Here is a 14411-nt window from a genome sequence, read left to right as displayed (position 1 = left end):
CAGTCTCTAAAAATAAAGAACACTAAGCTTACAACACCACCAATAAACATGACGAGGACATTACGCCCTAAAACCCTGAAGCTTAAAGGGATCATAAGAGGCAGAAATGGAAATATACTTGCAGATTATGGTAGTACTCATAATTGTATAAACATTGATCTTGCTAAACAACTTAGTGTTAGTGTGTGTCCAATCAAGGACCTGACCATGATTGTCACTACTGGGCAAAAGTTCGAAGAGATAGGAGAATTTCATAATGTTTCAATCCATATACAAGAACTAGAATTACAGACAGAATTATTTGCCCTACTGTTCAAAGAAATGGATATAATTCTAGGTGCAAAATAGTTAATACAATTAGGAAATTATACTGCAAACCTTGGAGAACAGTTCATAGAGTTTAGTTGGCAAGGACACAATATAATTATATGTTGTTGACACTATAAATAATTATTAATTATTTATTAATAAAATCATTAATTATGAAAGGTTGAAGTCAAAATATGTGACCATTAATCCCTTATGGATGCCTATATAGGCAAATTCCCACAAGGCAATGTAATGACCATTCGATTTAATATAATAAAAATTACATTTTACATTACACAAAAAATACACTTCACACTATAGATTCTAAGTTTTTCTCTAAAATTGGTTTTAGAGCACTTGGTCCTTGGTTGCTCCCCCTCTACACAAATCATTTGTATGCCACTCGCACCTCTGTCCACATCATTCTGCAATCATGAATCAAGATTCATCATCACTCGGTTTCCATACTCCTGTCGTAGCAACACGTCTACAATTTCCCATACCGTATTGTCGATAACCTTCACTCAATCAGGTAGTTAGTCATTCAACTCTGTCGGTCGACGTCTTCTGTTGTGACTAAGTCCCTATTTTTTTTCTCCGAGCCTCCACATATCCTCGAGATGCCACCATACTGAGTTGCATTGTCCTGGGCCATTTTCTGTTATGCGCAACATCATAACCTTAGCTCGCCAACCGAGCATGGTCTGCGCTAACATCTTCCCTGTCACTTGCATCAATCCACCATGCTGCTCATCCTTTTTTTTTACATTACCTCTCCGCACTGATCACCAACGTTACAACCAATCACATGTCTCCATCATGACATTATCGAACCCTACCATCATCTATCTCCATGTTTTCTTGTTGATCGCATTCCCCTGTCCCCGCATTTCCGACTAGCCATCGATCCAAACGCCTCCAGTCAATGAATCAAGGCCACGAGTTTTATAAAATTTTACTTATAATTGTAAGTTTAATTATAAGGTTGCATAAAGTAGTTGGTCCCATTGTTTTCTTTTTATAATTATATGTTAGTGTAAACATTTAATATAACATATAATTATATATTATATTATATAATTTAAAATATATAAAGATGGGTTTCATGAGGAAAAACAAGAACAAGATGGTGAGCAATGAGGAGTTACAAGTTTACATGAAAATCTATGGAGATGAATTCAATAGCACGCAATATCTTCTCAGTAACATAGAAAACTTGCAAGCAGAATTTAGGGAAGAATAAAAAAGGTTGACGTTGATGATGTTTCAAATACTGCAGAAAGAATCCAAAATTGACGAAACCACAAAAATAATTGACGAACATAGCAAACAACTTAATCAATTAATGGAAAAAGTGGACATGCTAATAGCTCAAAAGTTTCAAGGACCAGACACTAGCCCGCAAAACTGAAAGGTGCATGAACCCATTGATCTGCCTGAGATATGGTTTTTAGGTAGCCAAAATTACACTAAATTTTCATAAAAGGACTATCATCAGATTAAAAAGGAGATACCCAAGTACGATGGTAAATACCATAGAAGCTTTATTATTTGGGTTAATAAAATGGAAGCCATTTTCGAATCAAACCCACCATCAGGTGAATGTGAGAAAATCATGACAACATCCAACAATTTGGAAGCAGAAGCGTATGATTGGTTCCTATGGTAGTTCGAAAAATGTGACACTCGTTCTTTTCATAAGAAGAATTTCATAGATGCCTTGCTAAAAAAATTCTACGATGAAGAAGAAGACGATGTCTACAACAATTTTTTTCATCTCAAGCAAAAAGCATATGTAACCGAATATACCCATGAATGGGAAGTATTGGCTACATAACAAAGAAGATTTATTGATGAACAACTACTTAAAAAGTACAGATGTGGACTTAAAGATTATATTCGTGCTTAAATGAAATTGTACGAACCAAAGGCTATCGAAGAAGCTATACATGCGACAAGGCTAATTGAACAAAAGCATAAGTTCAACGTGCCATAATTCAAGGAAGATGAAAACTAACGATAATACTCTGGTAAAAAGGAGACAAACAAATGTAGATATTGTGGAGACAGATGGACATCGGGACATAGATGCCTTAACAAGAAATTATATACTTGTGAAGTTGAGAGAGAGTCAAACAGTTCAAGTAATGGGTCAGAAAATAAATAAATAAAATAAAAATAAATAAATAAATAAATAAAAATAAAAATAAAAATAAATAAAAATAAAAATAAAACTAAAAAAAAATAATATAAAAAAACAAAAAAATTAAATAATATAAAAAATAAAATAAAAAATAAAAAATAAAATAAATAAAATTTGTCGCAAGTGTGGATAAAATTGGACACCATGACATAAATGTGAAGACATGTCCTTATGTTACTATAATATAGTAGATGTAAGGCAAATTGAAGTACAATAGCCTGATGAAGAAATCACTATAATGCATAATGTGGATTCAGACTCTGAGGAAACATTGCAAGAAGCATCATTAGCTGTAATCTCATGTGTCTGGCAAAATTAGGATGAAGAAAGCAATTTTTCAAAATATAAAAAAACAACAAGAGACTGCAAAATACGTTCCACCACACCTTCGAAAGCAAAGAGCCCAATCTCTAAGAAGAAAGAACACTAAGCTTACAACACCACCAACAAGCATGACGAAGAGATTACACCTTAAAACCTTGAAGCTTAAAGGGATCATAAGAGGCAAAAATGTCAATATACTTATAGATTCTAGTAGTACTCATAATTGTATAAACATTGATCTTGCTAAACAACTTAGTCTTAGTGTGTGTCCATTCAAGGACATGACCATGATTGTCACTATTGGGCGAAATTTCGAAGATATATGAGAATGTCATAAGGTTGCAATTTAGATACAAGAAATAGAACTACAGATAAAATTCTTTGCCCTACTGCTCAAGAAATGGATATAGTGCTAGGTTCAAAATGATTAATACAGTTAGGAAGCTATACTACAAACCTTGAAGAATAATTCATGGAGTTTAGTTGGCAAGGATGACACTGTAAATTATATGGTGTTGACGCTCTTGGCTTCAAGGAAGGTGCAAATACATATGAGAACTTCACCAACTCACAAGGTACAAAGAAACTCAAAGTAAATAGACGCCATTCCATAACAACATGCTCAACTAAAGATAACCCTGCTTGTTATGCTTTGAGGACAAAGCATCTCTAAGGGGGTGGCAATGTTATTAATAAAATAATACGAAATATTAAATAAGTAAATATGTATATAATAATAGTCATAATAATAATTAATCAACTAATTAATTAGTAACTATTTATTAATAAAATCATTAATTATGAAAGGTTGAAATCAAAAGATGTGACCATTAATCCCTTGTGGCTTGCCAATGCCTATATAGACAAACTGCCACAGGGCAATGTAATGACCATTCGATCTAATATAATAACAAGAGCCACGTGGTGGCATGTCACTATATTTTTGCATAACTGATTTTTGTACATATTTACTTTTAAAATACAATGATTAGGAGACAAAAGAACAACATTCATAACAAGGATCACTCGATTAAAACTTTTTTGGATGCATGTACTAAGCAGTTAATTGGCCCTATTAGTTGGCCTCAAGGGAAAACATATATTTTTATCACAAAATTTCTATATTTAAAATTGCTAGATCCATGTATTGAATTTTTAATTGGTGTCACCAATGCTCACAAGGAAAATTTGCATAATAGGAAAAAATAGGAATAATTGATATAAAATAGTAATAAATAAAAGATAAATATTTGTTTACAAAGGACGTTTGAATTGCACACAAATCAATTCCATTAATAAGCAAGGAACTATGAGACTGGATGCAGCTTCTTTAGTGCAAGCACTTTATAATATTTTTGCAATTTTTGCAAAACAAGTACATGCAATCATATATGCTAGTTGCAGAACATGGAGACACAAAACATTGCATGTTTTTTTGTCCCGACCAAGGAGATGGTGGAAACCATAAAAGCTGGCACATTGAGTTGTCTAAATCTGGTTGCACCATGTTCATAGGCTTATTCTGCTATGCTAAAAGTGTTGGATAATATTTCTAGTGAGTTCCAAAACAACTAGAATTCCTTGATACAAATATCTGCAAAGACAACTCCAGTAAAAAAATGGTTTCAAATTGATACACAAATTTAGTATTCCAAATACACTAGTACAAAAGAAAGCTCTAGTAAGTTTTACAACTACTTCAAATCATAGTAATCAATTTTGTCAGATTGCAATACCTGAGATGTTTGAATTTGGTAGCGGTATGTTAGACTTGTATCCATAAGGGATATGTGCTAGAAGCTCAGGACACATATAATTTGGAGCTTCCACAACTTACAAAGTGAATGCATTAAAAAAACAAGAGGTAATTACCACCAAGGGTTCATGATAGTAGACTGTCCAATTAGAGTGTCATGTAACAACAACGAGACATAATTTCATCTTTTTTGGCTTTTTTCATTTTGAAAACTAGCCAAATAGGGCCTCCAAATTCTATTACAAGAAACCTCTATTTGGTTGAGATTATCATCCAACATCCTTCGAAAACATATGAACTTATATTGTAGCTCTCAAAAGAAAAAGTTCTTTTGGGAGCACAATGTTCATGGTAGAATAACTAGAAAAATGACATTTTATTTCAAAATATTTGGAATTCAATTGCACCTTTGACAATTGTTTAATGTTTTAAAATAAAACCCTAGCTAAATTAATCAATCAAATCATAGTTCAACACCTGGGCGCAAAAGGTCCTTATAAGACTCTGTATTTGTTAATCTAGGTTATCATTGATGTCAATATGGCAATATTTTGGACAGTAAACAATGATGTGAAGCCAAGTAGAGTAGATCCATGTAGCAACAGGAGTATGTCAATATGGAAATATTCTAGGATACTAAATGATGATATGAAGCCAAGGAGAAGTAGAGCAAATCTGTGAAGAAATAGGAGCAAGAAGCCATGAGGAGAAACCAAAGGAAAGCCAAGACAGTCAAGCCATTGGAGAGAATATTGGAAGTCATAGGAGCTATCAGAGCAAAGCTATCAAAGCAGAGAAGAGGTATTGGAGCGGTATCGGAAGCCACAGGAAAGCCAAGTTAGTGTAAGAGCGGGAGGTTGAGGAGGAGCCTAATCGGGAGTATCGCATGTAATATATGCCAAAGAAGAACTGCAGAGTATTAGAGGAGTTAACAGAGGAGCCATATCAGACCAGAGAAGAGCGGAAATTCAAGGGAGCTGAGATGATTAGGTTTTGAGTGAGAAGTGAGAGGTTGAGTTTTAGACGGGGTTGGAGACAGAGGCCAATTTATTGTTGTAATTGAGCTGAGAGGGCAAGACTCGTGCCTGGTGTGGACTCTCGTTACTCTGTGTATCCGTGTTCAACAGTTAACCGGGTATTTCTTTGTATTCCCACTGAAAAAAATAAATCTCAATGCTTAACGCTTTTATTCACAAATCATGACTATCTTGTGATTAAGTGTTAATATCGTGGTTAAACGATTAAGCGCTTTATTTAAGTGATTGATTAATGCACATGGTTATATTCAAAAAAGCGGGTTTGTAATAGTGGTAGTAGTTATCAGGTGGATGCTAGGTAGTAAGCGATATTTAGAGGAGCTCCCCCGATTCCATTAACTGAGCGACACGTAGCACTCAGGTGGAGAGAGAAAACCACCTTTTCGGGTGGTTATTTCCCTTGCAAGTGCCTCACCCAAAATGCATGTAGGCCGTTGGATCTAGCGTGGGTTGATCAACAACGAAGGATCAACGGACGGTTTTGAGTTGATCGGGTTAAGTCGGGACCGTTAGATTTGGAGAGAAGAGATCTACGATGCAGCGAGCTTCCAATGGATTGTGTTGATCAGACCGAGTGTTGATCGTTGGATCTAATACATAAGAAATCGACGGTGCGGAATGGGGACCACTATTATAACATGCCCTAATGTTATATCACGGCCGCTGTGTCGGAAGGTATGTATCGCAAGTTATAAAGGGATGACACAACTTGTAAAAGACCTCTAGAAAGTTGAAATTGCGATTGGATAGTGACGTGGCATGTGGGACCTCTCTATTGATACCGCCTCTCCAATGAAATCCTCAGTAAATAATGATTGAGTCTATTATATAAATATTAAAGAAAAAAGGGCCTCTCTGATATTTTTTAATATGCAACATTTCTTTGTAATTCAGCCTCTCTTCTGAATTTACGTGTCCTGTGAGTATTGGAACACTCGAATAGACAGAGGAAGCCATGGACCGGGAAGCCAAAGAATCAAGCGAGCATAGATGGATGAGCGAGTGCAGAGGAAGCTAAAGTGACCAGAGGAGGGAAGCCAAAAGGTCGAGTGAGCGTTGAGGAAGTCGAAGCTCAAGCGAGTAAGGGGGAAGCCGAAGGTAAGGCACATCAATGTAAGAAAATAGAGAATTGCCTTTATGAGTGGTTGTTGGTGAACTGGAAGAAAGAAGGAAGCCGATAGTCCAGCAGGATAGAAAGAGGCCGAAGGTCCAGCCGAACAGGAGGCAGTCGAAGGACAAGCAACTCTGATGATTGTGTTACCCTGTGAAAGACTCAGACCTGTGATGAATTAATCAGGTACATAATGCATTCTAAAGAACAATTCTGTGATATAATAAATAAAGTTTTATCTGACATCGTTTGAAGGGAGTAGTAACCAACACTGGCATTGAAGCATATGTGATTTTGTTTTTGGGAAGTAAGAGAACAGTGACAAACAGTCACACTTGAAGAATTTACTGTGACTGGTAGAACAAAGGCTTGAAACAGAGAGTTGGTTCTCGTGCAGAGCTTAATACAGCTAATAGTAGACTCACTAAAGTTGTGTGGAGACGTTATCAAAGATTGTGATGGCTATTTGATATCATCATGAGATAACTTTGCAGACTCTGTGTGGACAGTATGAAGAGTTGTAAAGACTTCTTCATATGAAGGTTGGTTGCCATTGATGCTATAACATGGAGACTATAGTGAAGTTGTAAATAGACATAATTCAGTAAATAAGAGTTTTGGGAGCAGAGAATCACTATCAAACATGCCTTGACAAGATTGGGTCGGAGCCCTTGGGGTTGGAGCCTCGGAAGTGGAAGGATTGGTGTCCTTGGGATTGGTGCCTCAGAAGTGTAAGGATTGGTGTCCTTGGAGTTGGTACTCCTATATCCAAGGTTGGTTCCTTGACAGCAGAGGGTTGGAGCCCTTGAGGTTGATGCCTTAGAACTGGAAGGATTGGTTTCCTGGGAGTTGGTGCTCTTAAGTCCAAGGTTGGTGCCTTGACAAAACAGAGTTGGTGCTCTGGAGGTTGGAGCCTCACAAAAGTCCAAGTTGGTGCTTGGAAACATATTGGAACCATATATATATATTGTATATATTTTATTGCAAAGATTATATTAATAAAAGCATTTATTCTTGTTGTTCATGTTGTGTTCTGAATATAAATGCTTTAACTAATAAAATAACAATTGAAAAGAAATATTGATTCACTGCCCCCCAGTATTTCCAACAATATTTTATAATCAATTATGAATTCAATGGAACATTTGTTAATAGTTAAACCAAGAATCTCATAGTTCCTAGATGCATCACCTAATAAAAGTACAATTTCCATAGATTTTATTTGTATGATATCTAATTTTCTCTCATTCAAGTATTAATTATTATTATTATTATTATTATTTTTAATTAATTAATTAATTTATTTTTATTTTTATTTTTATTTTTTAGTTAGACTTGCACTTTCATGAGAATTTTGATTGCTCTTATAATTGATTAGTTAGACTTACACTTTGCACATACTAAAGCGTGTTGGAATATGAACGACACATAGATAAGAAACACAATAGTAATGGTAGGTGAAACAACTCTCTGATCAAAAGCCGTTTTAATACCCCCTTGTGCTAGTTAAGTGTTGATAGATCAAGCATGCATCAAATTCTATGGAAATGACCATTCCAGCTTGGGTTCCTCTGCAAATCAACAACACCCCATGAACTACCATCCATATTTCCATACACCAATTCAATCATGTGTCCAATAACACAAATAAAAATGGCAGTTCAAATTCCCTTGTTCCGAACAAATTAAGATTGTCAAACACTATGGTTTGTGATGCAGTTGAACTCATCATACTATGCAGCATAGAATAACTAAGTGAAATAAAATGGCATTTGAGTTATTGTGACTCACTAGGAATGTAGTAAAATAGTCTAACAAGGAAGACCAAAAAGGTAGTGCACAAACCATAATCATCTTTGTAATAATGTAGACAAAGAAACCCATTGTCAACAAAAATAAATAAATGTGGGATGGAACATGGAGCGGCTACGCAAGACTCGAACCTGCATAGAAGGGGGTTAGGGTTTCCTCCTAGGTTTACTGCATACCGATAGCTCCGGTCAAGCCTTTCTCTCCATCTATTTGATGACTCTGGCGCCCCTTCCGTAGTCTCTCCAGGGAGTTCACTCTGCACTGTTTACTGACTCGACAGATGGCACAGTTTCCTCGTTGTTTGTTAGCTAAAGGAAGTATGGAGACAGATATGGTGGATTACTCATAAGATCCCTTCTTATCAATCCCCATATGGATGACCACCCCCCGATATCGGATGTGTCTTTGCCCTAGCCTCCTGCATCCCTTGACGGTTACTCCTTGGCGGTTTCTTTGCCATATCTTTTAGACCCCGGTCCCTCATGTCTGGTGGATCAACTTCTTGATATCTCCCTCCCCTCGATGGATTATGTTACCCCTCCTCTCTCTCCAACATCCCTACACTTCTTGACATCTTGCATTGACCCAACTTTCCAGTTTTACCTGTCAGATTATACCATTTCTCCCCCTATCGACATTTCATCCCTCCCCTCATCATCTATGCCAGCATCCAACCCTCTAGTTATTCCCTTAGGACCATCCTTAGATTTACTCATTAGCCACGTATCCAGCCATCCCTCATCGGGGTATTTTGAAGGGATTCTGAACTGCCTGACGGAAGGAGATTCCGAACAATGGATGGAAGAGCAGGAAATTCCTCCTCAGCCCTCCTTGGGTGCTCGAGTTGGAAAGCAAGCGAAGTAAGGGAAGAAATCGAAGTGTGTAAAGGCTAAGAATCAGGACTTATATCTCCGTTTCAGGGAAGGAATACAGATGGGGGAAGTCGTGGATACTGTGGACTGGGTACTGGTTGGGCATGTTCAGGGGTGTACCTATTCATCTGCCTGACTTCAACAATGGATCTCTGAGATTTGGGGGAAAATCCTATCAGAGTTACCGTCTGTTACTACCCTAGCATGAGGTTGGTTTTCTCTTCGCTTTCAATGGGCTTATTACACATCATGGGTGCTCTCCAAATACTGGCACATTGAACTAACTTTGGTCTTGTTAAAGAGATGGAGCCCTATGTTTGACTCGGAGTGGGAGCAATTAGGAGTTGGACCATTGGGTGAGACTTCCTGGCCTTCCTTTGAATTTACGGTCTGATGACATTTTCAAGCACATTGAAAATGCACTGGGCACCTATTTGGACCATGATAAATCTTATATTTCATCTAGAAACATCTCTCTGGATTGCATACGAGTTCACTTGGACACGCGGGAAGGCTTGGAGGAGAAGATTACCCTCTACTGGAAACACTTCACTCGCATATAGATTCTAGATTATGAAGGGGTACCCTTTCAGTGCCGACGCTGTTACAAAGTTGGGAATATTTTTAAGGAATTCCACCTAGTCAAGAACTCCTCGACTGTTGAGCATATGACTATGGAACATGAGAATTCTCTGGATGCACAAGTCCATCACACTCATACAGGCTTTCTCCCCTTGTCTACTACAAATTCACAAGAGAAGAAGACCAACACCTCTCATATCCGACCTCCCTCACCACCTCTTACTAGGGCTCGAGCGGTGGCTGTTGCTCTGTTTTCTTTTGGTAATTCCAATATTTTCTCCTTTGTCAATCCCCTTTCTTCTTCTACTTCTATGTTTTTTACCACTTCATCTCTTTGTAGCTCTGCTTTTGCATTAGCTCCCCCCTCCTTGACCTGCCTGTTGAATCAACCCTCCCCTATTTTCTCTTGTACCCCCCCCGGAGCTCAACTCGACGACCACTCCCTCGGAGGCTTCGGACTCCTCTCTCCCTTCCCATTCCTACAACCTTCGCTCCTTGAATCACCCTCTGGTCCAGGACCCCTGTGGAATTGGAATTATCTCCCCCCTACCTCCTAAGCCTCCTCGGGGACGCCCATCCTCTATTTCGAAAGCTATTTTACAAGATGGTATTGATGTGGTTGCTAGTTGACAACTAGCTATTGATCGGGTTCTTAGAGCACAAAATACTCTGGTGTCTTCCCCCCCATGAATTGGCTCTCCTTTAACTGTAGAGGATTAGCTAGTCCCGCTAAAAAACTAGCCTTCCGAAGACTCATGGATTTAGAGAGGGTAGAAGTCATCTTTCTACATGAGACACTTGGGCTTATTGATCATATTATTCCTACACTTGAATCACTGGTTCCCGGATGGAATTTTCATGCTCTGGATGTGTGTGGGAGATCTGGAGGCATCACCTTTGGATATAATCCTAGACTGGTCAAGCTATCCAATATTTGAGCAGGTTATGGATACATCGAGGTGTACATTTATTCTTCTAATCTCTGTTTAGATATCAGGTTGATCAATGTATATGGTCCCTGCCACAATAGGGATACCTTATGGGATCATCTCCTTAGATTTGGCCCCCTAAAAGCTGGTAATATCATTTTGGGTGGCGATCTAAATTTTTCCATTAGACATGATGAATCTTGGGGTCACAATTCCTAGATTGACTTCCTATTTGATACATTTAAAACACTCCTTGAGGAGCATGGGTTTATTGACATACCCATGGCTCATCTTCAGCTGACTTGGGGGAACCAGAGGACTGGGGAAGCAATGCTAGCTCACAGATTGGATCGTTTCCTCATCAAGGAGAGACTTTTAGGGAAAATTCACAACTACAGACAGTGGGTTGGATTGGGGGGTTTATATGACCATTCTCTCATTTTCCTTGAAATATGTGGCCTCGATCATAAACCCAAAGCAGCTTTCAAATTCAACACTACATGGCTAAAGGATCATGAGTATATTCGTCTTGTATCTGACTTTTGGAAGGCTAACCCCCCTAGTATGGCTCAATCTATCTCGAAATATTTCTCCCATAACCTCATAAATCTCAAGCGTATTTCTATGAAATCGACCCATAACAAAAGATTTCATGATGATAACTCTCTTTTTTCAATTGAGATTGAGATAGCTAGCTTAGAGGATGAGCATGGAAGAGGTTATTTGTCTGACGATACTAAGTCTCATCTCATCTCCATAGCATCTAAATGGGATAGAATCTTGAAGGACAAGGAGGAATCATGGAGACTCTAGAGCAGAGCCATTTGGCTGAAAGAGGGTGATGATAATACTAAATTCTAACATAAATTTTCCAACAGTGGTCACACTATCAATACTATATGGAAGATGACTAATGATCATGGACAAGGAGTCCAATCTTTTCAGAAATTGGCTTCCCTAGGCTCATCTCACTTAAGGAATCTTTATAGGGCTCCTCGTGATGCATTGTTGGCTAAAGTTATAAGAATGGCTGGTTTATTTCCTTGCTATGTGGAACAGGAGGATGCCGAGGATCTGCTTAAGCTTGTCTTGATGGGGGAGCTGGAGAGTACTCTTAAATGGTTTAAGAAGGATAAAAGCCCTGGACCATATGGCTAGCCTGTTGAGTTTTATATTGCTTTCTTTGACATACTAGGGGAGGACCTTCTTAACATTATTGAGGATTGTCGTACTTCGGGGCGCATGTATGAACCATTCAACTCCAAATTTACTGCTCTCATTGTGAAGATAGACTGTCTTGAATCCTTCAATGACGTTCGACCTATATCCCTCTACAATTGTGTCTACAAAATTATAGCCAAAATCATTGCCAATCGTCTCTGACCCATCCTCTCTGCTCATATTTCTCCTGAGAAATTTGCATTCCTCAATAATTGCCAGATTCATAATGTCATCGGTACAGTCCAAGAGGTTCTCCACTCCATCAAGACAAATAGATTGAAAGGTATGATTATTAATATTGATCTTACAAAAGCTTTTGATTGTGCTAGCTGGCTATATCTTAGAATATTATTAATAGATCTGGGATTTCCTCTAGAGTTAATTAACTGGATAATGTGTTGCATCACTAAGGTCTCTTTTAGTGTACTCATAAATGGCTCTACATATCCTTTTTTTCATTTTGAAAGGGGACTTAGACAAGGATGTCCTCTCTCTCCTCTACTATTTTTTCTTATTATGGAAGGGCATAGTTGCCTTATCTCAAAAGAGCGACGATTGGGGCACATTCAGGGCATCAAGATTACCAATAATTTCACATTAACACACTTATTATTTGTAGATGATGTCCTTATATTTCTCAATGGAAGTATTGGGGATCTGACAAATTTATACTCTGTTATGCTTTAGTTATAGGCATGGAGTGCAATGACAGAAAATCCACCATTACAATATATGGATGTTCTCCCAATGAGATTCAATATGCTCTCCACAGATTCCCCTTTACTATCAATCTTTGGATGATGGCCTCAAGTACCTTGGTTTTAGACTTAAGCCCTTACATTATAGAATCGCAAATTGGATCTGGCTAGTCCCAAAGATTGAGCGTAGACTCAATATATGGCATCATAAATACCTCTTTAGGGTTGACCGCCTTGTACTCATCAAATCAATTTTGGAAGCAACTCCAGTCTACTGGATGTCCATGGCTTGATCCCAAGGGACATCCTAATGAGAATTCAAAAACTATGCTGCATATTTCTATGGAAGGGAAGACGTGATGGTCAAATCTATGTCTGGGTTCGGTGGGAGTTGATAACCCTCCCAAAGAAATGGGGAGGGTGGGGATTAAAAAACCTGGTTCACTTCTCCACATCCCTGGTAGCCAAAATGGGGTGGTAGATCCTTACTGCACATAGTCTGTTGGGCCATTTGGATTGTTAGGAATAGGCTCATATTCAATACCATTTCACCTCTCTGGAATATTGTATATGCCCGTGTCCTATACATCTACTCCTTAATTCCAGACAAAGATAAACCTATCCTCCAATTATCATCCTTGAAGTAATTGATAAAAGTATCCCTTGGGCATATTTTGATGACTCTGCACAAGCTACGGGATGTGGGGGGGGGAGCCATATTATATCTTTATGCCACTCACCTCTTCAAAATCCAGATGGGGTTGCGCAATGGGACCAATAATTTCGCTGAACTGATCACCCTGAGATATATTCTACAATTTTCATTAGAGAAACAATGTAGGCATATGCAAATATATGGGGATTCTAAGATCATTATAAATTGGTTCAACAACATATCTATCTGTCATGCATTTTCTCTGAGACAGATATTGGATGATGCACTTTGTTTAAGGGACCAATTTGATTCCATTGTATTTCACCATATTTACAGGGAACACAATCAAGTTTCTGACCAACTTTCTAAAGAGGCTATGGTCAGGCCTCGAGGTTCATGGCTGATTCTGGAGCAGCTGGACAGGTAACATTACCAGTACTACCACAAGCCATATATTGACATCAGAGTAGAAGGGCTTGTGATTTTTTGTTTATTTTTATCCCTATCTTGTGTATATCTTTACTGAACACTATGATGTCTATATATATATATATATCGACATGTAAATATGCTATCATTATCAACACTCCTTATGGGGGTTTTCTTGTACTTGTATATTTGAAGGGCGAATCGCCCCATCCTACAACATATGATTCTTCAAGCATCTACAACATGTAATTTTCAAATATTAATGGAAATTGCGATTTTTCCTTAAGGGAAGAAAATAAATGTGGGATGAAGTTTAAAGTCTCAATTCATTTCACTGGAGTTTGTCTAATTTTGCAACTGGGAAGAACTTGGTCACCTGATCCAAGAAATGACATCTCCAAGTGTCTCTAGGATCAACAGTGGTACAAGAAAATATTCATTGATGGCTGTGTGCTTTGATAACATCAAAACCT

General features: G+C 37.9%; 1 protein-coding gene across 1 annotated transcript in view; it reads right to left on the bottom strand.

Annotated features, from left to right (window-relative positions):
• The window catches only part of DET1 (light-mediated development protein 1 / deetiolated1 (DET1)), a 362730-nt gene that overhangs the window by 340932 nt on the left and 7387 nt on the right, over window positions 1-14411 (bottom strand). The gene's annotated exons all lie outside the window — the stretch shown is intronic.

This window comes from Pinus tabuliformis, chromosome Q (genome assembly GCF_031772625.1).
Source record: "Pinus tabuliformis cultivar Carrire ecotype Pingquan chromosome Q, CPIR1, whole genome shotgun sequence".
Lineage (NCBI taxonomy): Eukaryota > Viridiplantae > Streptophyta > Pinopsida > Pinales > Pinaceae > Pinus > Pinus tabuliformis.
Note: the sequence above shows the minus strand (reverse complement) of the source record. Positions and strands in the feature narration are given on the sequence as shown.